Source organism: Microcaecilia unicolor, chromosome 13 (assembly GCF_901765095.1).
Source record: "Microcaecilia unicolor chromosome 13, aMicUni1.1, whole genome shotgun sequence".
Classification (NCBI taxonomy): domain Eukaryota; kingdom Metazoa; phylum Chordata; class Amphibia; order Gymnophiona; family Siphonopidae; genus Microcaecilia; species Microcaecilia unicolor.
Genome location: NC_044043.1, coordinates 93571364 through 93597375, shown reverse-complemented (window position 1 = coordinate 93597375; position 26012 = coordinate 93571364).

Here is a 26012-nt window from a genome sequence, read left to right as displayed (position 1 = left end):
ACACTCCATACTACAAATCCCAGGGCAAGCAGTTGCTTCCCACATCTGCCTCAATAGCAGACTAATAGCAGAAACTGAGTATGTATGGAATTGACGGTGTTGGCAGCTTAGGAAGCAGCCACCGACTGCTCAGCTCAGCATAGGTGTTTCTGAGTGCCTTGAGGAGATCTTCAGCTGGTGGGGCTTTTTATTTTAAAAGTTGAGTGTCGGGGGGGACGAGTTGGAGAGGGCATTTAGTGCCCACCCATTTCATAAAAACATAAGAGTAACCATACTGGGTCAGACCAATGGTCTATCTACAGTGGCCAAGCCAGCTCACAAGTACCAGGCAGAAACCCAAATCATGGCAGCATTCCATGTAGAACCCCAAAGAATAGCAAGATTCCGGAATGTCAAACAGTAACAAGATTCCATGCAGAATCTCAAAGAATAGCAAGATTCCGGAATCTCAAACAGTAACAAGATTCCATGCAGAATATCAAAGAGTAGCAACATTCCATGCTACCAATCCCGGGGCAAGCAGTTTACTTATTTATTTATTGCATTTGTATCCCACATTTTCCCACCTATTTGCAGGCTCAATGTGGCTTACAGAGTTTGGTTATGACATAGTTATTCCATAATATCAGATACAATTATTAGTGTTCAGAGATTAGGCAGTTGCTTCTCCATGTCTGTCTCACTAGCAGACTATGGACCTTTCCTCCAGGAACTTGTCCAAACTTTTTTTTAAACCCAGATATGCTAACCGCTGTTACTACATCCTCCGGGAAAGAGTTCCAGAGCTTAACTATTCATTGAGTGAAAAAATAGTTCCCCCCTTCAGCCCACCCAAAATGTACTCTCTGGCTACACTACTGGAGCTGCCCTTAGTCAACTTGAGCACTCACCATCAGGATTCTTGATCGACACTAGCCTTGCTTGTCTGTACAAGAGCAGTACCAGGGAGTAGACAGTTGCTTGGTCTTCAAGACGGAAGGAAAGCAAAAACAGTAACCACTAGTATGGCAGTAAAGTAAACAAAGTTTAAGCAATACATGTGTATATGTGATTCATCATTTTTTATTTCTACATTATTTATTATTATTATTTATTGCATTTGTATCCCACATTTTCCCACCTATTTGCGGGTTCAGTGTGGCTTACAATACATTGTGAATGGTGGAAGTACAGTTTGTTACAACTTGGTTATGGATTACATTGTGAGGAGTTATGCGAAAACAAGTCAAAGTATCATTAAGGGAATAGAACAATGGAGAAGAACAATAGAGCAATGGAAGGAAATAACATTTATTTAATATACTATTATTTGTATATCTGTTAGTAGAATTTACACCCCTGATGCAAGCATATACTGAAACGTGGCCGCGTTGGGTTATCACGGCTCAATAAATTTTCCTCTGCCACACTGGTAGTGTGTACTGTCTTCATTTTTCTTCCATCTAGACAAATCAATTGGTTCTTTTTTGCTTCTCCTTTGGAAAGTTACATGGTGACATTTCTTGATATATCATGCTCTGATGTGCATCAGAGTATTTGGGATGTTGTATTTAGATTTCCAAATCTATCCTCAGGATATCTGCAATGAATAGACATTGTAGGCTTGTATTGCGTTTAGTGGCATTCATTACAAATATCCCAAAAACCAGAAAAGCAGCAAGTTCCTGATGTCAGTGTTGGGAAACAGGAATGTCTCCTGATTTAGATCTTTTTTTTTTTTTTTTTGCCTCATTGCAGATCAGATTTCACTTGGAAAGGTAGGATTATTTTTTTTTTAACCTGGATTTAGCTCACACCTTTTAAGAAGTAGCTCAACGCAAGTTACATTTGGATAGAGAAGGTATTTCCCTGTCCTTGGAGGGTTCACAGTTTAAGAGGTCCTTTTGCTAAGCTGTGGTAAAAAGTGGCCTTAATGAGCCCTTGCGCAAGTTTTTCTCACGTGCTAAGGCCATTTTAACCACAGCAGTAAAATGGCTGATTTTCCAATACTTAGCTGTGGAGTCTCTTTCTTCCAGCTATAGCACAAACAGACCGTGACCAACAGTGTCCAGCATTTCGTAGAGCTGCGTCAGGGTCAGTCAGAAAATCTGCAAAACAGGAAAAAAGAGTAACACCATGCATTCCAGGATTTCCAAATAAAATTAATATCCCCTCGTTGCTTACTTAAACTCCGTTCAAAATAACTGACGGAACTATGGAGACAAATTCCCGAAAAAAATGGCAATCCCTCTAAATAACCTTTGGATGACGTCAGACGCCAAGAGAGGCAGCAGCCAATTAACACGCCGCTGACTGAAAAACAAGAAAACAAAATAGAAAAAGCAATAGAAAAAAATCAGAAAAATGGCACCATTTGAGTTTAGCATTCAAACCTTGCGGAGTCAATTTAATCTAAAAATCCACTGTTGCTCTTTCTGTAGCAGTAGGCGGCATCTATCACTGCCTCTCATTGACAGGGTAACGTAGTACTAGGCAGCGTAATGTCTCAAATTAGTGTCGATTAGCAACGCAATTAATTGCCAACAGTGATATAGTTTTTTTGAGTCTTAATGGCACTCTTATGCACCACCAGATGTGTATACAACTGTCGAAAGGTTTGCCCAACATACAACTTTCACAGGGGCAGATTACAGTAAATCACATAATCAGATCTACATGTGGTATTAACAAAAAGAGTAAATTCTCTATTGGTGGAGGGATCTTTAAATATTCAAAGGAGGGGTCTTTAAAGTTTCTAGCATGTTGGAGCACATAGCACACTCGTTGCATTTCTTATGTTCCTCAAATATCTTGACACCGGAACCGATCTCTGGTAAATTGGTGGGGCACAAAAGCTCTTTCAAGTTATTGCCTCTACTTTAAGCAAACCACACTCTGGACTGAGAAAAAAAATCAGTAAAGTTGTCAAAATGTTCCAATACCTTCTAAGAATATGTGTCACTTTCAGAGCTTTGGATGTATATCTCAGAACACAGGTCTGAACTGAGTCATCCTCCTCCGTGTCTTGAGAACATGGCTGCAGAAGAACATCTCTGTTATTATACTTAGCCCTGCGATAGGCATTTAAAACAATTCTTCTAGGGTACCCTCGATCCAAAAGCCTATTACAAAGACAATGAGCTTGTGATTGAAATTCTCTTTCTTCTGAGCAAATCTGTCGATATCATAGTAGTTGTGAAAAAGAATGGCTATCCTTTAAAACCTTAGGATGCAGCTAGAATAGTCCAAGAAAGTGTTCACATCAGTATGCTTCCGATATACTGTGGTGTCAAACTTATTATACTTCTGCACATTCACATCCAGGTAGGTTATTTCTGTTTCCTCACACTGAACAGTAAATTTAATTCTTGAGTGGCACTCATTCAGATAATCCACAAACAGATTAAGTACAATTCTGTCATTTTGCAAAGCATAAATACATCGTCGATGAAACAAACCCAAATTTTAATTTTCTTATTAAATAAACAAGGGTATACATGCTGATCTTCAAAATGTGTCATAAAAATATTCGCCACAGAGAGCGCCTTCGTTGCTCCCATGGTGACACTGGAAATTTGCTGGAATAGTTTTCCCTCCATATTGAAAAAAAATTTTCTTCATCGCTAGAGAAGCAAGACTCAAAAGAAATGATGTAGGAATACCATCACTGTCTTGTTATTCTAAAAACTTCCCAACCACCCTCAAAGCTTTATCCTGAGGGACAGCAGTATAAAGTGAGACTACATCAAGAGTAACCAGCAAACAACCTTCCAACGAACTTCGCCAGTCTCTTAAATAGTTCATGAATTGAGTAGAGTCCTTAATATAGGACTTCCTTTTAGCCACCAAGGGACGCAAAAAAGGTGTCCACATAGATTAACAGCGGTTCCAAAAGTGAACCCCGACTAGAACAATGGGTCAGCCAAGCTTTTATGGATTTTAGGAAGTGTGTAAAATACTGGTATCTTGAAAAAATATCCATTGAGAAACTGAAATTCTTTCTGGGTAATCAAGCTATTTGCAAATGCTTCTCCAGTTAAACGAAGGATTCTAGCGCTCAATACAGGGGTAGGATCTTCATCCAGTTTGGCATACTCAGTCAGATTGCCCAACTGCTGAAATACTTTGTCATAAACTAAGCAGTCTTGAACAACTCCAGCATCACCCTTGTCTGCTCTACGGATCACAATATGGGCATTCTTAAGCTCAGATAGAGATTCAAATTCAACTAAAGAGAGGTTATTATGCTGCCTAGATGTAGCCTCTTCCATAGATTCCAAATCTTTAAGAACCACTTGTCTAAAGATAGATAATGTAGGGTCCAAAGGATCTGGAGGCATACAATTAGATTTAGGCTTAACTCTGGACCTTGATCTTCACGTTGTGCAAAAAATATTCTTATTTGTAATTTCCGCATAAATCTTTCAAGATCAACGCAACATTGAAACATATACCTCTGTGAAGGTACATAGGAAAGACCCTTGGAGAGAATAGTCAGTAGCACAGAGAAGGTATAAGAGGCAGATTTTCTGACCGACTGACCCTGACGCAGCTGTACGAAACACTGGCCACCATTGGTCACGGTCTGTTTGTGCTATAGTTGGAAGAAAGAGACTCCACAGCTAAGTATTCAAAGCTGTTTTTTAACACGTTTGTGTCTGTTCGTTTCACGATTTTTAGATTGCACTAATCAGGGAGGATTTTTGCCAATGATGGAGAAGCCCTGCTCTTTCAGCTCTTAGCTGGGAGCTTCTTGAGGTTTTTTCCTCCTTGTCTACCATTATCACTAACTTTTTCTATTGCTTAGAGATCAGAGTATAGAGAATTGTTGTTTTTTTTTGTGTGGCCTTGTGCTAATTATGTCATTAGCACGTGACCATTACAAAAAAATTCCCATTTAAATTAGTAGATGTAATCTCATTGCGGGGGCTCTACACATATCTCTTTTGAGATTAATGTGATTCAAGCAGAAAGAATTATGGCTGGAGGACCGTCCCCGATGCAGTTGCAAAACATGGCCTTATCGATTGGTCTGTTACATTTCAAGATTGGTTTTGTAATAAAGAATTAAGAAGGAGAGCTTGTAGAAGTGCTGGGCCTTTTTTTTTAGACATTACAAAAAATTAGCATATGTGCATTTACAGACACCTATTTGGAGGTGGTAAAGGCTCATTCTAACCAGTTAGTGTGTGGTAATGTAGCTGTGCTGAGTAGCTCAGGAACGCCCACTCTCCACCCCTCATACACACCCCCTCCAACAAAAATTGTTAAATATTAGCGCACAATTAGTACATGCCAATTTGGAACTTTCTGCAATGTTTTGCTGTAAGCTATTTTAAGCCATGTTAAGTGCTTATATTATTTTTATTTATTTATTTTCACATTTATATCTTGCTTAAGGTCACAATCAAACATACACAATTTAAAATTACTTAACGTGAAATCAAACAACATTTAGGGCCCTGTTTACTAAGACATGCTAGCGTTTTTAGCGTGCGCCTAAAATTAGCGCATGCTAAATGCTAAAGACACCAGAAGAGCGACCAAAATCATAAAGGGGATGGAACTCCTCTTGTATGAGGAAAAGCTAAAGAGGTTAGGGCTCTTCAGCTTGGAAAAGAGACGACTGAGGGGAGATATGATTGAGGTCTACAAAATCCTGAGTGGTGTAGAGCGAATAAAAGTTAATTAATGTTTTACTCATTCCAAAAGTACAAAGACTAGGGGACATTCAAGGAAGTGGGCCTAGGTGGGCCTCTTTCAACTGAAAAGAAGCTCTGGAATGAGGGGGCATAGGATGAAGGTAAAAAGGGATTGGCTCAGGAGTAATTAAAGAAATATGGAAAGGGTGGTGGGTGCATGAGGATTGTATCTGAATTCAAGCATGGCACAAGCACATATGATCTCTGAGGGAGAGGAAGGGATTGTAGAGCTGGTATGGATAGCTCTACAATCTATGGATAGCTGGTATGGATAGGCCATATAGTCTGCTTTCATTTTCTGTGTAATTCATGCATTGGAGGTAGAATCATCCTGTTAATCTCACACTTTCTCAATCATCAAGAGTCTCCAGCTAGACCACATTTCAGAGAGCATGTAGATGTCCATAAGTGTGATGAAGCAACCTATGAAACATTCTTTCCTTTTGCACCTGGTGGATATTTTGTCCAGATTTGGTCTCCAGATATCACCCCACTATGCTTTGGAAAACCAGAAATCCAGTTTTTCTTTCCAGGTTTCTACTATCCATGTAGGAGGAAAGAAACCAGATTTCCTGGATAACACACCATGCAGATTTTGGTGTCAGCAGCAGAGGTAAACCTTAGCAGTAGCAGTAGTACTGCTACAGCCTTTCCTTAGTATCATTTACAAAAATTATATAACGGAGTGGACCAAAGAACAATCCTTGCGGTACACCACTGGTAACACCCTTATCAGAGTGATCTTTTATCACTTTTCCCACTCAAACAGTTTCTAACCCAGTCAGTCACTTTAGACCCATAGCAAGCCCACTCAGCTTATTTGTAGGGTGCCTACGCAGAGCCATGTCAATGCTTCACTGAAATTTAAATTCTTCACATCTAGCACTCTCCTTGGATCCAACTCTCTGGTCACCCAGTCAAAGATCTACCTCTAGTGAAAACCTAGGAGGGTGGAACAGGGGAAGATGGGAGGGGTAAGAATGGGGACAGTAAAATTGGAAGAACAAACTATTGTAACATTAAAGCTGATAAAAGGGTGGACGTTTCATTGCACTGTGGTTTTCACTGAGAATTGTACTATTATACTTTGTGCTGTTTTTATGAGCATTTATATGATTGTTGCCTTGTTGTTTCTGTCCTTAATAAATATGATTTAAACATAAAATATATGGGTACTCACACATTAAGGTATATATAGAGTGGAGGAGTGGCCTAGCAGTTAAAGCACCAGTCTCAACATCCAGATGTACCCAGTTCAAATTCCACTGCTGCTCCTTGTGAGCTTGGCCAAGGCACTTAATCCTCCATTGCCTTAGTAACATAGTAAATGACGGCAGATAAAGATCTGTACGGTCCATCCAGTCTGCCCAACAAGACAAACTCATTTTACATGGTATGTGATACTTTATATGTATACCCGAGTTTGATTTGTCCTTGCCTTTCAAAGGGCACAGACCGTAGAAGTCTGCACAGTACTGTTCTTGTACTAAATTCTGAAGCTAACGTCGAAGCCCCTTAAAATTTACACTCCAGCCCATCCCTATCTATTCAATCACGATCAGGGCATAGACTATAGAAGTCTGCCCAGCTCCCGTTTTGTTTCCTAATTACCGACGTCACCACCCAATCTCCGCTAAGATTCCATGGAACCATTCCTTCTAATCAGGATACCTTTGTGTTTATCCCACGCATGTTTGAATTCCATTACCGTTTTCATCTCCACCACCTCCTGCGGGAGGGCATTCCACGTATCCACCAGCCTCTCTGTGAAAAAATACTTCCTGACATTAGTCCTGAGTCTGCCCCCCTTCAACCTCAATTCATGTCCTCTAGTTCTACCGCCTTCCCGTCTCCGGAAAGGTTCATTTGCGGATTAATACCTTTCAAATATTTGAACGTCTGTATCATGTCACCCCTGTTTCTTCTTTCCTCCAAGGTATACTGTAACAAAGGGTTAAAGAAAAATAAAGTAAAAAAAAATTTTTTTGTACCTGGGGGCCGTTCCGGTGCCTTTCGGGTTTACAATACATGTTCAGGACAGCAAGTCTCTCGAACGGTTTGCAACGCAAATCCCATACCATTTTCGTAGCTTTTCTTTGCACTGCTTCCAGTCTTTTTACATCTTTAGCAAGATACGGCCTCCAAAACTGAACACAATACTCCAAGTGGAACCTCACTGATGACTTGTAGAGGGACATCAACACCTTCTTTCTTCTGCTAGTTATGCCCCTCTCTATGCAGCCTAGCATCCTTCTGGCCACAGTTGTTGCCTTGTCGCATTGTTTCTTCACCTTCAGATCCTCAGACACCAACACCCCAAGGTCTCTCTCCTGAGTTGAGCTTACTAATCTCTCCCATCCTATCCGGTATCTCTCTTTTGGGTTTCTGCACTCCAAGTGCATCACTCTACACTTCTTGGCATTAAATTTTAACTAAAATACACACATACTCCTTTTTACTATATCAATGGATTTTTAATACCCAATAAGGCATATTTTCAAAGCACTTTGGGAGGCTAAGTTCCATAGGTTTCTATGGAACTTTGGGAGGCTAAATGCTTTGAAAATGAGCCTGCATGTAGACTACACATACATACACCATAAACAATCCTAGTGTGCAGGATTTGTACTTTAATTGAATCAATTTTCCCCTGTTGTAGTAGATTAAATGTTAACTGCCAGACCCTCGACCATTCTTCTAACGTTCGGAGATCCCTTCTCATCCCTTAGGTACTTTCTTAGATTGTGAGCCTTCCAGGGACAGGTAAATACCCAGTGTACCTGAATGCAACTCACCTTGAGCTACTACTGAAAAAGATGCGAGCAAAATCCAAATAAATTTGTGCATTTGCACATCACAGGGGCTGGTTTGGAGTGTCTATGTTGCCTTCATAGAATGGAATTAAAATAGGTGTCTTTTTGGATGTCTCACATAGACATCCTGTTATTACATTACTCCACATCTGTGTAAAAGAGGAGCTATGTCAAAACTGTGCAAGCAAACCAGCCTGCAGGATTATTCCTACATCTTAAGCATGATCCTTAAACCTGACCATCAATGTACGGTTTCAACTACGCCTCAAAATACATCAAGACAAAAGAAAATAATGTCAACACAAAACTGACTCCCAGCCCATTTTCTCTGTTAGCATAGCTGGGAAGTGGTTTCAGATATCACACAAAGAATTTGTACTGGGCAGAGATGGAAACATTTTTAGCAAACTTAGTCACCAGCCCAGATTTTTAGGAGCCAGGTAAAAAAATATATATTTCTCTGAACTTTTTTTCTTCTATTTGTTTGTTTGTTTTTTGTAATTTATTTAACTTTTGTTCAGATTTTGCGTGCTTCCTTTATTTATTTTTGCCATTTTTCCTCTTCTTTCACCCTCTCATCTTCTCTAAAGTGTAGTGGTGATTCCTTCACCTGGGCCAGGCCAAACCCAACTGCAATGATGGCTTCTTGACTGGGTCCCAGTGGCAGTGGAAACTCCTTGGCCCAGGCTGGACCACATGCTGCAACAGTGCCTCCACTGAGGTCTGAGTCTAGTGTGACCACAGATGCAGCTACTCCCACACTGAGACCAACTCCCACTGGCAACTCCTTTGCCTAGGCCTGGGCCAGCAGATGGTCCCATGTGTCAAATTATAGGGGGAGGGGGGTAAAAGAATGGAACCAAGCCTATCTGGAATTCAAAACTTTCTACTGTTTTGCATATACTATGATACGATTGAGCCTCACTCCAAAGCTAGATGTCACGGGCTCTTTTTATTATTATTATTATTATTATTAATTATTCAGTTTTTAAAAAATAAGACAATTACATCTTGAAAATAAATTTTCCCAATTAAAAAAAAACCCTTTATAAAGAAAGCGATAGAGAAAAAGAAATCTAGACCACATCCGAGAGACTAGAAAAGAACTCAGAGAGTAGGTAACATCAGGAAATTATAATTAAGCAAATTTAACTAACTAGACCCTGTCTATAAGAAAATTACAACTTCCCAAATAATTTGAATAACCGATTTGGTTATTGGTACCGCTAATGTATGGCTGTGTGTGAAAGACTTCAATTGTGTTGGATATAAAAAAAAAGAAAGAAGCTTCTCTCAACTGGATCACACATTTTACATATGATACAGACAATCACATATTTGAAAGATAATATATAAGACCTTTTTCAGAAGAGGGAAGGTGGTAGAACTAGAGGACATTAATTTAGCAGAGGCACTGACTCAAGAATAACGTCAGGATGTACTTTTTCACGGAGATGGTGGTAGATGCCTGCAATGTCCTCCTGCAGGAGGTGGTGGGGATGAAAATAGTAACAGAATTAAAAAATGCGCGGAATAAACACATTTGGGAAGCTTGCCAGGTGCCCTTGGCCTGGATTGGCCGTTGTCATGGACATGATGCTGGGCTCGATGGACCCTTGGTCTTTTCCCAGTGTGGCATTACTTATGTACTTATGTACAAAGGAATCCAGTGTAGAAGTTATGGAACCAATCAAGCTTAGCTGTGATTAGATGGCAACACCAGTAATAGAGAAGCAAAACCTGTGCTGGGCAGACTTCTTCAGTCTGTGCCCTGGCCTGGATCATGGCTGGACAGATTCAGCTTCAGTAGTTGGACAACGAGGCCAAGTGCAGGGCAGATTCTACGTTCTGTGCCCCAATTTTGGCTGGAAAGATTTGGATGGGCTGGAATGGGCTTCAATGACAGCTTCAGTAGTTAGAGAATAAGGCTAGTGCCAGGTAGACAGTCTGTGCCCTGACAAATCAAGATCAATAAGTAGTTTCACATCATACCTTGTGCTATGAGTTTAATGAGTTTATCTTGTTGGGCAGACTAGATGGACCCATTTTGGGTCTGAGACCTTACCGCCAGCCATTGACCTAGCGGTAAAGACTCATGTGGTAACCGGGCAGTAATGACCTATGCGTGCCAAATGCCACTTGGCACGCGTCCATTACGCACGCCCCCCAAAAAAAATATTTTTCAGACGCGCGTATCGGACGCACACCAAAAATGAAATTACCGCAAGGGCCAAGCGTAGTTGGGCTGTAACTCCATTTTGCCGCACGTTGGGCCCGCGTAGACGCTTACGCGGCTTAGTAAAAGGGCCCCCAAGTCATCACATGGACTTCCTGGCTACAGGCTTACCAATTGCTACTTCTGCTTTTAGAGCTGATCTTTGACAAGGAGGCTGTTTGAAACAATATTAGTACTAGCAAAAACAGCAAATTTGAGAAAATTAGGTCCTTTCCAATATGCCTTGATTTATGAGTGACATTCATTCCTGTTATGGTATGCACAAAATTAATCCATTTGGAGACAGCTTGAGAGTACAGTATAGTAGTGATATCAAGGTCATGAAATGTTTGAGTTCTTCTTAAAGGATCTACAACTAGTAACAGTAGCGTGGAGGGGAATAAAAAAAACCATCTAAGTCCGAAAAAAAAAAAAGTCATCCTGCTCATAATGTCCAAAAAACACATCCATCTCACAGCCATAATCAAACAGGACAAAAAAATTATGGCTGTGAGAAGGACATTTTTGCACTGAAAACGTCCAACTTTTGAACTTCAAAAAAAACAGGGTCATGCACATATGTCTGGTATCATTTCGAAAAATATTGTAAATGATGACAGATAAAGACCTGAACGGTCCATCCAGTCTGCCCAAAAGTCACACATTATCAATTCATGATTAAAACCAACAATTAATGTGATATAAAATACCTGATCATGGCTTTTCTTTGGCATTTCTGACTGTTCTGGACTGTCCTTACGTTCCAATCGAAGCCCACTCCAGCCTATCCGAATCTATCTTGTCATCTGCGGGACACAGACTGAACAAGTCTGCCCCAGCCTCAGCTCTTCAAAGCTGGAGTTGCCATCTAAGAGGCACATGACACGTCCGCACATTTAAGTTTTGAGGATTTTTTTATACTATCCATTTTCTAAATAGAGATCCTTCAGGATTGCAGGTGTCATATTTTAGATACAGTAGGTATTTTTCTGTTTCTGGAATGCTCAGAATTAATTTTTTGTTTATTATTTTGCAATTGAGAACAACAGTTACAACAGGTCAGTTTTACAAAGGTGTAAATAACATGCTGTAGTAAACATCCCCTCTCCGCCCCGTCTCGCCTTATATACCTGTAAAGTTTACTTTGAAGAAAGAAGAAGGTTCTCCTACCCTGTCTCCTTTATGCCTCCAGAACATTTAACATTCAAAACCACTCTCATCAAAGCTACATAAACCTCCACCAAAGCATTGAAATTAAGACTCAGACCTCCATTTGGTATACATGTCCCACATTGTGTGAAAGCTAATTATGCTGCCATTATTTTTTTGTGCTGTTAATTTTGACATCAGACAAATAAAATCCAAATTCTGCAAAACTGAGTCTACTACTACTACTACTTAGCATTTCTATAGCGCTGCCAGGGTTACGCAGCGCTGTACAAGTTTAAACATGGGGAAGGACGGTCCCTGCTCAAGAGAGCTTACAATCTAAAGGTAACAAACTATGTAGTCAGTGTAGGTATCATGAGTCCATTGTCAGTGTATTGTTCTGTTTCCAGAGTTGAACTAATAAAGGCTTGCTAACCATAGATAAGTGGGTAGCCAGTCTATGGATGGATTGTGTTGCTGTAGGCGCCTTGAAATGCATCAAGCAGCTTTCTGCTGTAAGGGGATATATAACCTCCGTAATCTGGTATAAGATGTCCAGTACAATCTTCCAAAAAACCTGTGTTTTGGGACATGTCCAAAAAATATGAACTAGAGTTCCTTGATCTCCAAAGTTGTACCAACACAGTGCTGTTCCTGTTTTATATATTTCATGTAGTCTTGCTGGAGTGTAATACCAATGGTGTAATATTTTCTTTTTCTTTTTTTTATTACTTTACAATATTTATAATCAAGTACAACCTCTTGAAAACAAAGTGATAGAATTTACATAATTCATAAAGCATAATCACCATTACCAATTTTATCACTCAAGTCCACAAACAGGGTTCCAAGATCTTAAGAAAAAAGAGGAGATAAATCAAAAGGAAAATTTAAATAGAAGAAAGTAGCTTTCACGAAGGGATTGGTGATCCAAAATTTATGAAACTCCAGATGTCATCTTGGAAGCGATAAGTTTTGAAAGCTGAGGCGGATCCGTAAAGACATATTTGACATTATCAAACCTTATTATACACTTGCAGGGGTATCTCAAGAAAAAGGTACCCCCTGCTTGAGTTACTGCTGTTTTCATTGGGAGACATTGTTTCCTTTTCTTTTGAGTCTCTCTTGAGAAATCCGGGAATAAGGAAATTCACGTGCAATATTTTCTATCCATTTTCTATCAAAGCACTTGATATCAACACCTTAAGAAGATATTTGAAGATCGTAAGTCTGGCCTGGGTCTCTTTCCCATATACTCACATAGCATAATATAGGGGTATGTTGACCTAGTAAGGCTCTGTAGAGTCTGGTAATTTCACCTCTTCCACATCCATTTTTTTAACTGGTTATTAGAGTTTGCAAAGGAAAAAAACCAACAAAACTCCTCACACCATATGAGAGAAAACGATATTTATAAAGCATACAGTACAACCATATTTCCCTCTCATAAGGAAAAATCCATTTTAATGCACCTTCTATCATGGTTTCTGCTAGACAGAGTTCTCTGTTGGCTTTGCATTTGATATAGTCCTTTATTTGCAGGTAATAAAAATAATCACTGCTAGTGAGTCCTTATTCCTCCAAAAGTTCTGCAAAGGGAAGTATTACTCCTTTTTCCCTCACTTGACCCAAAGTACATAGAGATAGAGATGCCCATCTTTTATAGGTACTGTCCATCTTTCCAGGTACAAAGCCAGGTGCATACATAATTACAGTTGAAAGAAAGCATTGCCCGTCAGGGAAGAAGAAGAAACGGAGAGTCATCTGTGCCCAAAGTGGAGCTTGCATGTAGAAGTTCATCAGTTGAATATATTTCAGCGTTTATGTATTTATTTCTACATCTATATTCTGCACTATCTTCCAAATTCTAGTTGGAGCACAATATAACATATATAATAATTAAAATAATTAACAAAAAACAAATTTAACAACAGACAAGACAAATTCCACAGTACAATATTATCATCAGCATCCCGCAAGCCATATACCTACAAATCAAATGTTGATTTTGCTCTCAATTACCAAAGCAAGACTTTATAGAATTAGAATGTTTTTATATGGAAAGCTTCCTGAAATAAATAAGTTTTCAAATTAAACTTGAATTCTTTCAGGTCATACAGTATATGGATTCTCTCAAGGAGTGCATTCCACAACTTAGGATCTCTTATGAAGAGAATAGAATTTCTATACTCCAAGAAAACCAACCGAACGGAAGGTACATTCAATATACCAGATCCTGCAGATCACATAGATCTCGAGGGTTGATGAAGATGTAGAATAGATGCTATTATAGGAGAAATCTGTCCTCATAATACTTTAAAAAAAACAGAAGAACCTTGTATCAAATTCGCAATTCTATAGGTAACCAGTGAAGAGCAATCAAGGATGGTGTAATATGATCACATCTCTTTTTGTCTTTAATCTCACATGCAACTGCATTTTGTGTAGACTGAAGTGATTTGAGATAACGTTTAGGAACCCTCATCAGTAAATTGTTGCAATAATCAAAATGGGGCATAATGGTACTTTGAACAACCATCCTAAAATTTTCTTGGGTTAGATATTCCTTTAAACGTCGAACAACTCTCAACTTTCCAAATATAGTTCAAATTACCTTCCTGATTTGATATTGCATCGAGAGTGATTGATCTAAAATTACTCCTAAAGATTTTACTCTCTGAACAAACTGAATCTCTACATCATCAATTGCCCCAGGTACAAATAAGTACCTGTATATACTATGTAAACCTCTTTGAATGTAGTTGCATAAACCACAGAAAAGTGGTATATCAAGTCCCATTCCCCTTCCCTTTCCCTACAGGACTTAGAAAATTAAAATAGTGGAAAACTACTCAGCAACATGACAAGTCTTATCCATATTCAGTTTCAGTCGATTGACATACAGCCATTGTTTAATCATATTAAGTGACAAGATTAGGAAATCTATAGATTTAGAGAAAGGTTCTTCAACCTTAAAAATATACTCAGGGGGGAGGAGAATTCCAAATATAGTGAAAGGCTTTTCTAGTAAGATCCTGAACAAAAGGGAGTCACGTGATGCGGTGAGCAGCGGAAGACGTGCTGAGAGAGAGCTGCTCAGGGGACGCCCTCCCGCCGTAAAACTACCTCCCACGAACCGCTTATAAAAGAAACTTGCCGTTGCTAAAGGGGAGAGGAAGCGAATGGACAAATTTGTGGCCAAATCCGAACGGCAAATGCCGGCGAAAACGCCGAGAAAAGGACCGGATCGCTCGCGCCTTAGCGAGGACAAAATGGCGGCTTCCTCCCCACCGGCCTCGCCGGCACTTCCGGACTTCATTCCCGAGCTAACAGACGCTGTGGTAAAAGCACTTGACTCCCGCTTTGTGCAGCTATCGGAACAAATAGCAGGGATGGCTCAAACAACAGCAGAACTGTCTCGGCGGACAGGCGAACTTGAATGCAGAGTCGCGGATGTGGAGGACACGGCACAGGAGCATGCAGAGAGTATTACCGCACTGAAAGCCCTTACAGAGTCACAGCAAGCCAAAATTGAAGATCTTGAAAATAGAGCTAGAAGGGAAAATCTGAGATTTGTAGGCTTCTCAGAAACTATAAAAGACACAAACTTACTGACATGGCTGGAAGGCTGGCTGTTGGAAAATTTCCCAGAGGTTGGGGAACAGGGCCCGATCCGCCTGGATAGAGCACATAGACTTGGACCGGTGCGGGCCTCGACAGACAGACCAAGGATTGTGATAGCGAAGTTCCACAGCTTTATTCAAAAAGTGCATATTTTGCGCTTATTTAAATCTCAAAAAGAGGATCTACAATTTGAAGGCCGGTCGATTCGGATATTCCAAGACTACTCGACAGCATTAACTTTAAAACGCAGGGCATACTCAGGAATATGTTCGCAGCTGGTAACAAAGAATATTCGTTTCTCAGTGCAATATCCAGCTACATTGAAGCTGCAGCATAATAACAAGTGGCACTCTTTTAGCTCCCCGGAAGAATTCCGAACCTGGGTGAGCACACAGGATGGAATAAGTGATATGACCTGAGAGTATAGATTGTTAGACACTAGGTAAAAGGCAAGTTTTAATGCTGTTATTTGTTTCATGTTAATGGAGGTATGTGTGTAAGCTTTGTAACCATTTTGTGAGGGGGGGTTGTCCCCGCAAAGCATAAGGAGTGACCCGTGGCCCGCTCTTGATGGGGGTGGAAGCCAGAGTTAGAGAAGGGGAAGGGGATCAAAGGGAGGGGGAAGGGGGAGGGGTGGGGATGAGGGGGAAGAGGGGGAGATTACTAGGACTGCTTGGAGTGAGAGGTATACTAAATGGAGTGGGAGCAATTAAGAAGATGGAGGAAGGAAAAAAGGTGATAGGAACACAGGGGACAACAGGTTGGGGACAGATACCCCTGGGGGAGGCTGGGCTTCCGGGGGTTGTGTATGAGAAGAGAATCAGGAGAGAACAGAGTTATCCCAACATAGATGACGGGTAAACGTCACTTGAGAATATTGTCATGGAACGTAGCAGGGATTAACTCACCAATTAAACGCTACAAAATTTTATCCCAACTAAAGGCGCATGGAGCTGATATCGCGTGTTTACAAGAGACGAAACTCTCGGATATCGAACATGCGAAATTATCTCAACAGTGGGTGGGCGAGTGTCACTACTCTTCTTCCGGGAATAGTAGAAGTGGTGTGATTGTTCTACTCAAGAAAGGCCTCCCGTGCCAGTCTAAATTAATATATAAAGATTCAGAAGGAAGGGTGGTGTTGATCCATTTAAATTTCCGGGGACAACAGTTTTATCTGTGCACAGTATATGGGCCCAATAATTATTGTCCTAATTTTTTTCAAACTTTAACTGCATTGGGAATGCAATATACAGATGCTCCCTGGGTATGGACCGGGGATTTTAATCAAGTCATGGACCCAGTTTTGGATAGGTCCTCCCCAGGGGCAATAGCTGCATTGCGAGGAGGGAAGGGTCTTCCAGCACTATGTAAATCACTGCAATTGGTAGACCCTTGGCGCCTGCTCAACCCTGAGACCCGAGATTATACGCATCAGTCAAAGGCCCACCAAACGTGGTCACGTATTGATTACATATTAATGACACACACATGGTTTTTCAGAGTGGGGAGGGCATTTATAGGACCCACAGAGATCTCTGATCATGCCATAATTGGAATAGATTTGGATCTGAATCCTGGAGGGTTGACTAACACTCATTGGCGCTTCCCATCCTATCTCTATCAGGATAGACAATTTATAGATCATGTGAAATCGCGTTGGCAGTTCTATATAGATACAAATGCTCAACCTGATACTTCACCAATAGTGTTATGGGAGGCTTCTAAGGCAGTCCTCCGGGGGGAAATAATCGCATTTATGAGTGCCCGCACTAAACGATTAGCAGCAGGTATAGTTAGACTAGAATCGGCCTATAGAGCCGCAAAGAGATTGCACCTAGCTAAGCCCAACAAGGAAAACCAAGAAAAAATGGCAGCTGCCCTGGTAGCTTTGAACATGATGATCCACGAAAAATATCAGAGACTTCTGTATGCTAAACGACTAAACTTCCAACGATTTGGGAATAAATCGGGCAGACTGTTAGCACATGTAGCTAGAGCCCAAACAACCAAAAAATTTATTCCCTATATAAATTCTCAAAAAGGGCCGCAGCTCTCTAAACCTGAAGAGATTGCAAATGCATTTAAGGAATATTTTGAGGGGTTGTATGCCCAAGGACAGGGGCAACAGGGCTCTCTGATAAAAGACTACCTGGAAGATGCAGGTATGCCGCGTTTGGGACAGATGGTGCAGGAGCAGCTCTCCCTTCCCATAAGAGCACAGGAACTTCAGACAGTTATGAAATCTATACCTTTAAGATCAGCTCCAGGCCCTGATGGGTTTTCAGGCGAATACTATAAAATTCTGAGTCTAGAGTTAATGGGACCTCTTATTTCATATTATGAAGCAGTAATAGAACGCGGACATCTTTCTCCGGGGGAGAATGAGGCCTTAATTACTTTGATCCCTAAATCGGGTAAACCCCAAGATCAAGTAGAATCTTACAGACCAATATCCTTGTTGAATGTGGATATAAAAATCCTGGCGAGAATATTGGCAGATAGATTAGCACAACACTTACCGACATTAATAGGAGACCATCAAGTAGGGTTTGTGAGGGGCAGACAGGCCACAGTAAATGTGCGCAAGGTTCTCATGTCAATAGCACGTAGCCATTCTACAAAAGAACAGCTAATTTTGTTGAGTCTTGATGCGGAAAAAGCATTCGACAAAGTACAGTGGGAATACCTGTTTAAAGTACTAACCTATATTGGTCTGGGGGGCTGGTATATGGAGGCGGTTGCAGTATTGTACTCGAACCCAACTGCACGTGTAATCACCAATGGTACTCAATCTGCAGCCTTCCAATTACAAAGAGGCACCCGGCAAGGTTGCCCGCTATCCCCGCTGCTATTTTTATTATATATAGAGCCACTTCTCCGCACAATTATTAAAGATCCAGATATTGTGGGGATTGCTATGCCCTCACTGGCAGTTAAAGTATTGGCGTTTGCTGACGACATCCTCCTGACCCTGACGAGCCCTAGGTCTTCAACAGGGTACTTGATGGCAGTCCTGGATGAGTTTAGCTTCCTTACGGGATTCTCTCTAAATTATCACAAATCAATGGCACTACCAATTCAGTCAGAAATTCGAGAGCAATGGGCAGGTGACTTCCCCTTTCAATGGGCACAAGCCAAAATTAAATATTTGGGGGTTTATATCCCTGTAAATCTTTCAGAGCTCTATAGCTTGAATATTACCCCCCTGAGACAGCAGACCAGTGAAGTTTTGCAAAGATGGCAAGCACTTCCGATCAATTTATTGGGACGCATAGCATTGTACAATATGGTCCTATTTCCAAAGTGGACCTATGTGTTCCAAATGCTTCCATTATTATTGCGGACCAATGAGGGAGGTTGGCTAAGGAGGAAGATAAATTTTTTTCTGTGGCGGGGAAAAAGAGCGAGGATTCCATTATCTAGAGTGATGTTGCCGCGCCCAAAGGGGGGACTGGGTTTGTTAGATCTAAAACTGTTTTCCATGGCTAGTAATATGAGGCATCTGTCAGATTGGTTTCGCGCTACCAGCTATTTTTCTTGCACAGAAGCAGAAGTGGCAGTTCTGGGTAAAATGCATTTTTCATATTGGCTCCATGCGCCCTCAAGGGAACTACCTCAATTAGGGCACTACAAATATATTCTTTCCCCGATGCGTGCTACGTGGAAGGGACTGGGTAAGCTCCATCACATAGATACCAAAGTCTCAGTATTATTGCCAATCAAGGGGAATTTGGCCTTTCCGGTGGGAAGTTCCTCCATTTCTTTCCAGAACTGGGCTGCAGCAGGGGTTAAGTATTTATTTCATGTGGTTACGGAACAGGGGGTTATAAAGTCATTCGATGTGTTAAGAGAAGAGTATAAGTTGGGAGCAAATGAATGGCTAGCATACAAACAACTGCAACACTATACAAATTCCTTACCCACTACCTCATTAAGTGCCGCTTCTTGGGAGAAGCTGAATGAAATGCTAGGACTGGATGCACAATTACGAGTGCCACTGCAATATTTTCATCGCAATTTGAGAGATTCATTGAAGACAAATGATTATCAGACGGTGGTACTCACCTGGAATACAGAACTGCGCATCAACCTCAAGTCAGAGCAAATTGGGGTGTGCCTCAAGTCTTTATACAAAACCACGGAGAATGCAGCGTGGTGGGAGATGCAGTATAAATTTTTGCTCCGTCTGCACGTATCCCCCCACAGAGCATATAGAGCTACTCTTAGAGATACAGACACTTGCCCAAAATGTAATGGTACTAATGCGCACTTGGGGCATATGTTTTGGAATTGTACATTGATAAAACCTTTTTGGATTGAATTGAACACACACGTATCTCTGATATGGAATAATCAGTGGAAGCCATCACCACGACAATTGTTTGATCTCTTTGGAATACAACAACCAGCACCAGTGGGATTTAAAGCTTTTTTGAAAAGATCAGTTTTGATGGCAAAACGTGTCATTCTGCAGCTGTGGTTGGTAACAGACCGCCCCACTATATCTCACTGGCGCTCAGCAATGATTCAAGCCTGTGCGATAGAGAAAAAAGGAATAAAGGACCTGGCCTCCAAGCGAGGCATACAATTTTGTGACATTTGGTCTCCATTTTGGGACACACTTACTCCAGTAGCAAGAAGTAAAATATTGAACTCTTAGATAAGGGGGGGGAGGGGGGAAAGGGAGGGAGGGGGGAGGGAAGGGGGGGTTTAGTTAATGTAATGTTGTAAAAAAGTTAAGCAAATCAAACGCTGTACTTGTCTTCTGTTTCATTTGAGATTGATGTATACAGATATTGTTTGGCTTGCAATAAACAAGAATTTCAAAAAAAAAAAAAAAAGATCCTGAACAAACCTTGTGGCAAATTGATTGGTAACGCCAAGAAAAGATATAGCAATTTAGGTAGTACTAGCGTTTTGAGGGCATGAATTCTCCCCAGCCAAGATAGGTTCAAACCTTCCCATTGTTTAAATTCCTTTAGCAGAGTTTTCAGTAATGGGGGAGAAGTTAAGTTCATAGAGATCTTTTAGTGATTTTGAGATAATGATTCCCAAATACCAAATGTTGTTCTCTCCCACTTGAAAAGAAAGTGGATTCATAGATAATGTACTTCATGGGGGTCAATTATAATGTTTAAGATGTCTGATTTTAAACATGTTAATCTAAAAGCCTGACACTGAAGCATATTCCTATAATGTTTCTATAATCTCTGCAAGAGAACTTCTTGGGTTAGACAGTGTTAATAAACTGTCATCTGAAAATAGCATTATTTTCTGGATTGCTCCACCATATATAATATTCTTCTATACCCTGATGATCTCTAATTAGCGGTGCAAAAAAAAGAGGACACATAGCTTTCAGTGTATGATCCATTGATCTTAAGGCTAGCTAATGTCTCCTTATATAGCAATTGTATCCAAGTAAGAAATTGGTCTCATAAACCCATCTTTCTCAAGACTGCCAACATATATGGCCAGTAGACATGATCAAAGGCCTCCTCCTCATCTAATGATAGTATCAGAGAAAGGTCCCTCAGTTTCATCGCCTGTTCAATGACATATAATGTTCTGCATATATTGACAAATGTCTGACGTCCTGAAATGAATCCAGCATGGTCCACCTGGACCAAGCATAGCATGAGCTTTTGTAGTCTAGCTGCTAATATTTTCGTGAATATCTTATAATCAGTCCCTAACAGGGAGATTTGCCTGTATAAGCTACATAAAGTTGGGTCCTTGCCAGATTTAGGAATGATAGCCACTGCCGTTAATCGCCATGAGTGGGACAAACTTGATGTTTGTTCTATGGAATCAAAGACTCTGGTTAACAGGAGAGTCAGGTATTTCTTGAAATATTTATCAAATTTATTGGAATAAAAATCCATTCTGGGAGATGTTACTGAAGGTAGATCTTTTATAGTCCATGAAGTTTTTTCTACTGTAATTGGTTGAGATAGCTATTGAGCTACTATCCCTGTAACAACTGGAAGAGAGAAATTATCTAAGAATTTAGTTATATCAGAATCTGGAGGTTCGATTTCAGGTTTGTATAAGTCAGCATAGAAGTTGAGAAATTCTCTCTGTATTTCCAAACTAGTAAAAAAGCCCCGTTTCTGATGCAAATGAAATGGGGGCTAGCAAGGTTTTCTTCTGTGTGCATGTGGGAGTGTGTGTCCCTGCCCTCTGCCCTCTCTCCCTTCCCCTGTGCTGTCTGTCCCCTCCCCCCTCGGATTCGAGTCCTTCAGTGTTAAGTTTCCTGCTGTGCTGTGTTTGTGTTACAGAGATAGTGAGGGCTTCTGCCCTCTCTCCCCTCCCCCCTCTGAGTCCTTCACTGTTACAGAGAGAGCGATTTGATTCCGTGCTTTGCTGTGTTTTCCTTCACTGTGTTACAGAGAGAGCGAGGGCAGGGCAGACACTCATGGGGAAACCGGATATCTCTCCCCCTTCACACTTCCAGCTGGAGGCTTCATTTAGAACGTTGGTGGTGCCTTTTATATATAGAGATCAGTCCAGAGGGAGACTCCCTCTCTATTTTTAATGTGGGTGATATAAATACAAAACCTCTGGGTTTTTTTTTAGTTTCCAGGCTGACTAGCATTATTTCCAAATTCAAAATATTCTTGACGTACCTGTTGTAATTGAATACATATATCTGCCAGTGTTAGTTATTTTAATTGCAATCTAGCTTGATGCAAATCTGTTATTTGAGGCGGGTGAGCTCGGCCTTTCTTATATTGGCTAACTAGAATCTTTATTTTTTGGCAAAGCTTTCTCTCCTGTTCTAATCTCGTCCTATGAGTATGGGCCTATAAGGATATGATATTTCCACATATGCCTGCTTTTAGCATTTCCCACAGTACTAACGGTGATATATCATGAGTATCATTAAACTCTAAGAATTCCTGTATATCCTTTTCCAGCTTTTTCAATATTTGTTGGATCTAGAAGTAGGGCCTTTGGGAGGCTCCATAATGGAGGCTTAGCCTGTATATTACTCAGCTATAATGTTGTCATCACCAGACCATGATCTGACCCTGTAGAAGGATGAATTTCAGTATCTTTCATCCTCAAGAGCATGCCCGCATCTCCCATCCAAAGGTCAATACGAGAATAAGTGTGATGTACTAGGGAAAAGTAGGTATAGTCTTTCTCTAAACTATGCTGTAATCTCCAGAAATCTGTCAAGCTCCAATGTTGCATGAATCTAGTGAAAGATGCTCTTTCCTTATGAGCATAACCTACCATAGTTGCCATATTATCTAAATCTGGATCTATAGTAAGATTGATACCACCCCCAAGTAATAACTCTTTGTCTAGATGTTGAGTAAGAAGTGTAGTAAGCATATAAAAGAAAAACCCATGGTGCACATTAGGAGCATATATATTAAGGAATGTAAATTGTTGTTGATGCAAGGACACTTTTAAAAGGAGGTATCTACCTTGTCAGCTATTATTTATGTATCAGCCATACGATAGTTTGGGACATAAGTATGCCCACTCCTTTTGTTTTTGCTAAAAGCTTATTGGAGGCTAAGTAGGGGCTCATTTTCAAAGCACTTAGACTTACAAAGTTCCATAGGTTAACCATAGAGTGAAGTAACACAAGACCAAGTAATAGGAGAAGGGAATAGACCTCCAGTTAGTACTTATAGCAGACATGATGTTAAGTTTCACATCATAATTATTGAAAATCGCTTTGAATAGTGATTAGCCAAGGGTGTATTCATGTTTTACCCTGTGTTGGCAGGGAAGTGTCAACTACCAAAGGTCCATCAAGCCCAGTATCCTGTTTCAAACACTGGCCAATCCAGGTCAATTTATTTTGGTTCCAGTGTCTGTTTTCTGCCTTTCTCTTATAAAAAGAAAACCCCTCCTTCCAGGGTCTCCAATTCATTTAACATTTCTTCTACCAATGTACCAGGTAGAATCTACCTCCATGACCATTATCCATCTTCCTTCTCATGCAAATGTCCCTTAATCAGCCCCTCTTCATATTCTTACTCACTTTGTTCCCCCCCACCCTTGCTCATGCCTCATTCTCCTTCTCTCTTCCCTCCCTTACAAAAGCCACTGTCCAATATCTCCTCATTTCTCTTTCTTCCCTCCCTCCCATTGTTCAGTAACTCTCCATCTCTCCTCGCCGCCTGTTTTAACATCTCTTTTCTCTTCCCTCTCTACTTCCCTCCTGAGTGAAGGTAACCAGCTGTCTTAACCTAAGAAAAGAGGCCCAACTTCTCTTTCCATCTCTCTCTCCCTCCCCTCTGGTCCCAGGTCCGGCACTCCCCCCCCCCCCCAATCTGACCCCCCTCCCCTGGGTCTCCCTCTGTCCAGGTCACCAGCAGTGGCAGTGATTCACACAGGCCATTTGCCCGAGTCTACTTTCTGCTACATCCCACTACTGAGGAAGCAGGAAGTTATGTCAAAAGGGGGTGGGATGCAGCACAGATCACTGCCACTGTTGTTGACCTGGACAGAGAGAGCCATTTTGGATGGTTTTTAATTCTGGATAACACTGTTGATAACTTGTCTAAGGGGCCTGTTAGAGATATATTAGGTAGAAATGCATTTTAAGATGTCCACCTGCTTTGAAAATGAGCACCATAGTAAATACTGGCAGATAAAGACCTGCATGATCCATCCAGTCTGCCCAACAAGGTGACCAGAGTTGAATCTGGCACTCTGCACAGATACTACGTCTTCATGATTAAACACTGACAGAGAGAGATTAATTATGTCGGTGGTTAATCATGAAGAAGTGGAGTGGAGTGGAACAGGTGGATGTGAAGCGTCTGTTCACGCTTTCCAAAAATACTAGGACTAGGGGGCATGTGATGAAACTACAGTGTAGTAAATTTAAAACAAATTGGAGAAAATTTTTCTTCACCCAATGCGTAATTAAACTCTGGAATTCGTTGCCGGAGAAAGTGGTGAAGGCAGTTAGCTTAGCAGAGTTTAAAAAGGGGTTGGACGGTTTCCTAAAGGACAAGTCCATAAACCGCTACTAAACGGACTTGGAAAACTCCAAAATTCCAGGAATAACATGTATAGAATGTTTGTACGTTTGGGAAGCTCGCCAGGTGCCCTTGGCCTGGATTGGCCGCTGTCGTGGACAAGATGCTGGGCTCGATGGACCCTTGGTCTTTTCCCAGTGTGGCATTACTTATGTACTTATGTCCTCTACTTGGCTCACTTTTATTACACAGAGCAGTGATTTAACCTATTGTGATGTCATAGTGGCTCATTCCACCAATAAGAGCCAACCTCATTAGTGATGTCACAATGGCTTGATTGTATAGAATGTTTGTACGTTTGGGAAGCTTGCCAGGTGCCCTTGGCCTGGATTAGCCGCTGTCGTGGACAGGATGCTGGGCTCGATGGACCCTTGGTCTTTTCCCAGTGTGGCATTACTTATGTACTTATGTCCTCTACTTGGCTCACTTTTATTACACAGAGCAGTGATTTAACCTATTGTGATGTCATAGTGGCTCATTCCACCAATAAGAGCCAACCTCATTAGTGATGTCACAATGGCTTGATTGTATAGAATGTTTGTACGTTTGGGAAGCTTGCCAGGTGCCCTTGGCCTGGATTGGCCGCTGTCATGGACAGGATGCTGGGCTCGATGGACCCTTGGTCTTTTCCCAGTGTGGCATTACTTATGTACTTATGTCCTCTACTTGGCTCACTTTTATTACACAGAGCAGTGATTTAACCTATTGTGATGTCATAGTGGCTCATTCCACCAATAAGAGCCAACCTCATTAGTGATGTCACAATGGCTTGATTGTATAGAATGTTTGTACGTTTGGGAAGCTTGCCAGGTGCCCTTGGCCTGGATTGGCCGCTGTCGTGGACAGGATGCTGGGCTCGATGGACCCTTGGTCTTTTCCCAGTGTGGCATTACTTATGTACTTATGTCCTCTACTTGGCTCACTTTTATTACACAGAGCAGTGATTTAACCTATTGTGATGTCATAGTGGCTCATTCCACCAATAAGAGCCAACCTCATTAGTGATGTCACAATGGCTTGATTGTATAGAATGTTTGTACGTTTGGGAAGCTTGCCAGGTGCCCTTGGCCTGGATTGGCCGCTGTCGTGGACAGGATGCTGGGCTCGATGGACCCTTGGTCTTTTCCCAGTGTGGCATTACTTATGTACTTATGTCCTCTACTTGGCTCACTTTTATTACATAGAGCAGTGATTTAACCTATTGTGATGTCATAGTGGCTCATTCCACCAATAAGAGCCAACCTCATTAGTGATGTCACAATGGCTTGATTGTATAGAATGTTTGTACGTTTGGGAAGCTCGCCAGGTGCCCTTGGCCTGGATTAGCCGCTGTCGTGGACAGGATGCTGGGCTCGATGGACCCTTGGTCTTTTCCCAGTGTGGCATTACTTATGTACTTACAGTGGGGGAAATAAGTATTTGATCCCTTGCTGATTTTGTAAGTTTGCCCACTGACAAAGACATGAGCAGCCCATAATTGAAGGGTAGGTTATTGGTAACAGTAAGAGATAGCACA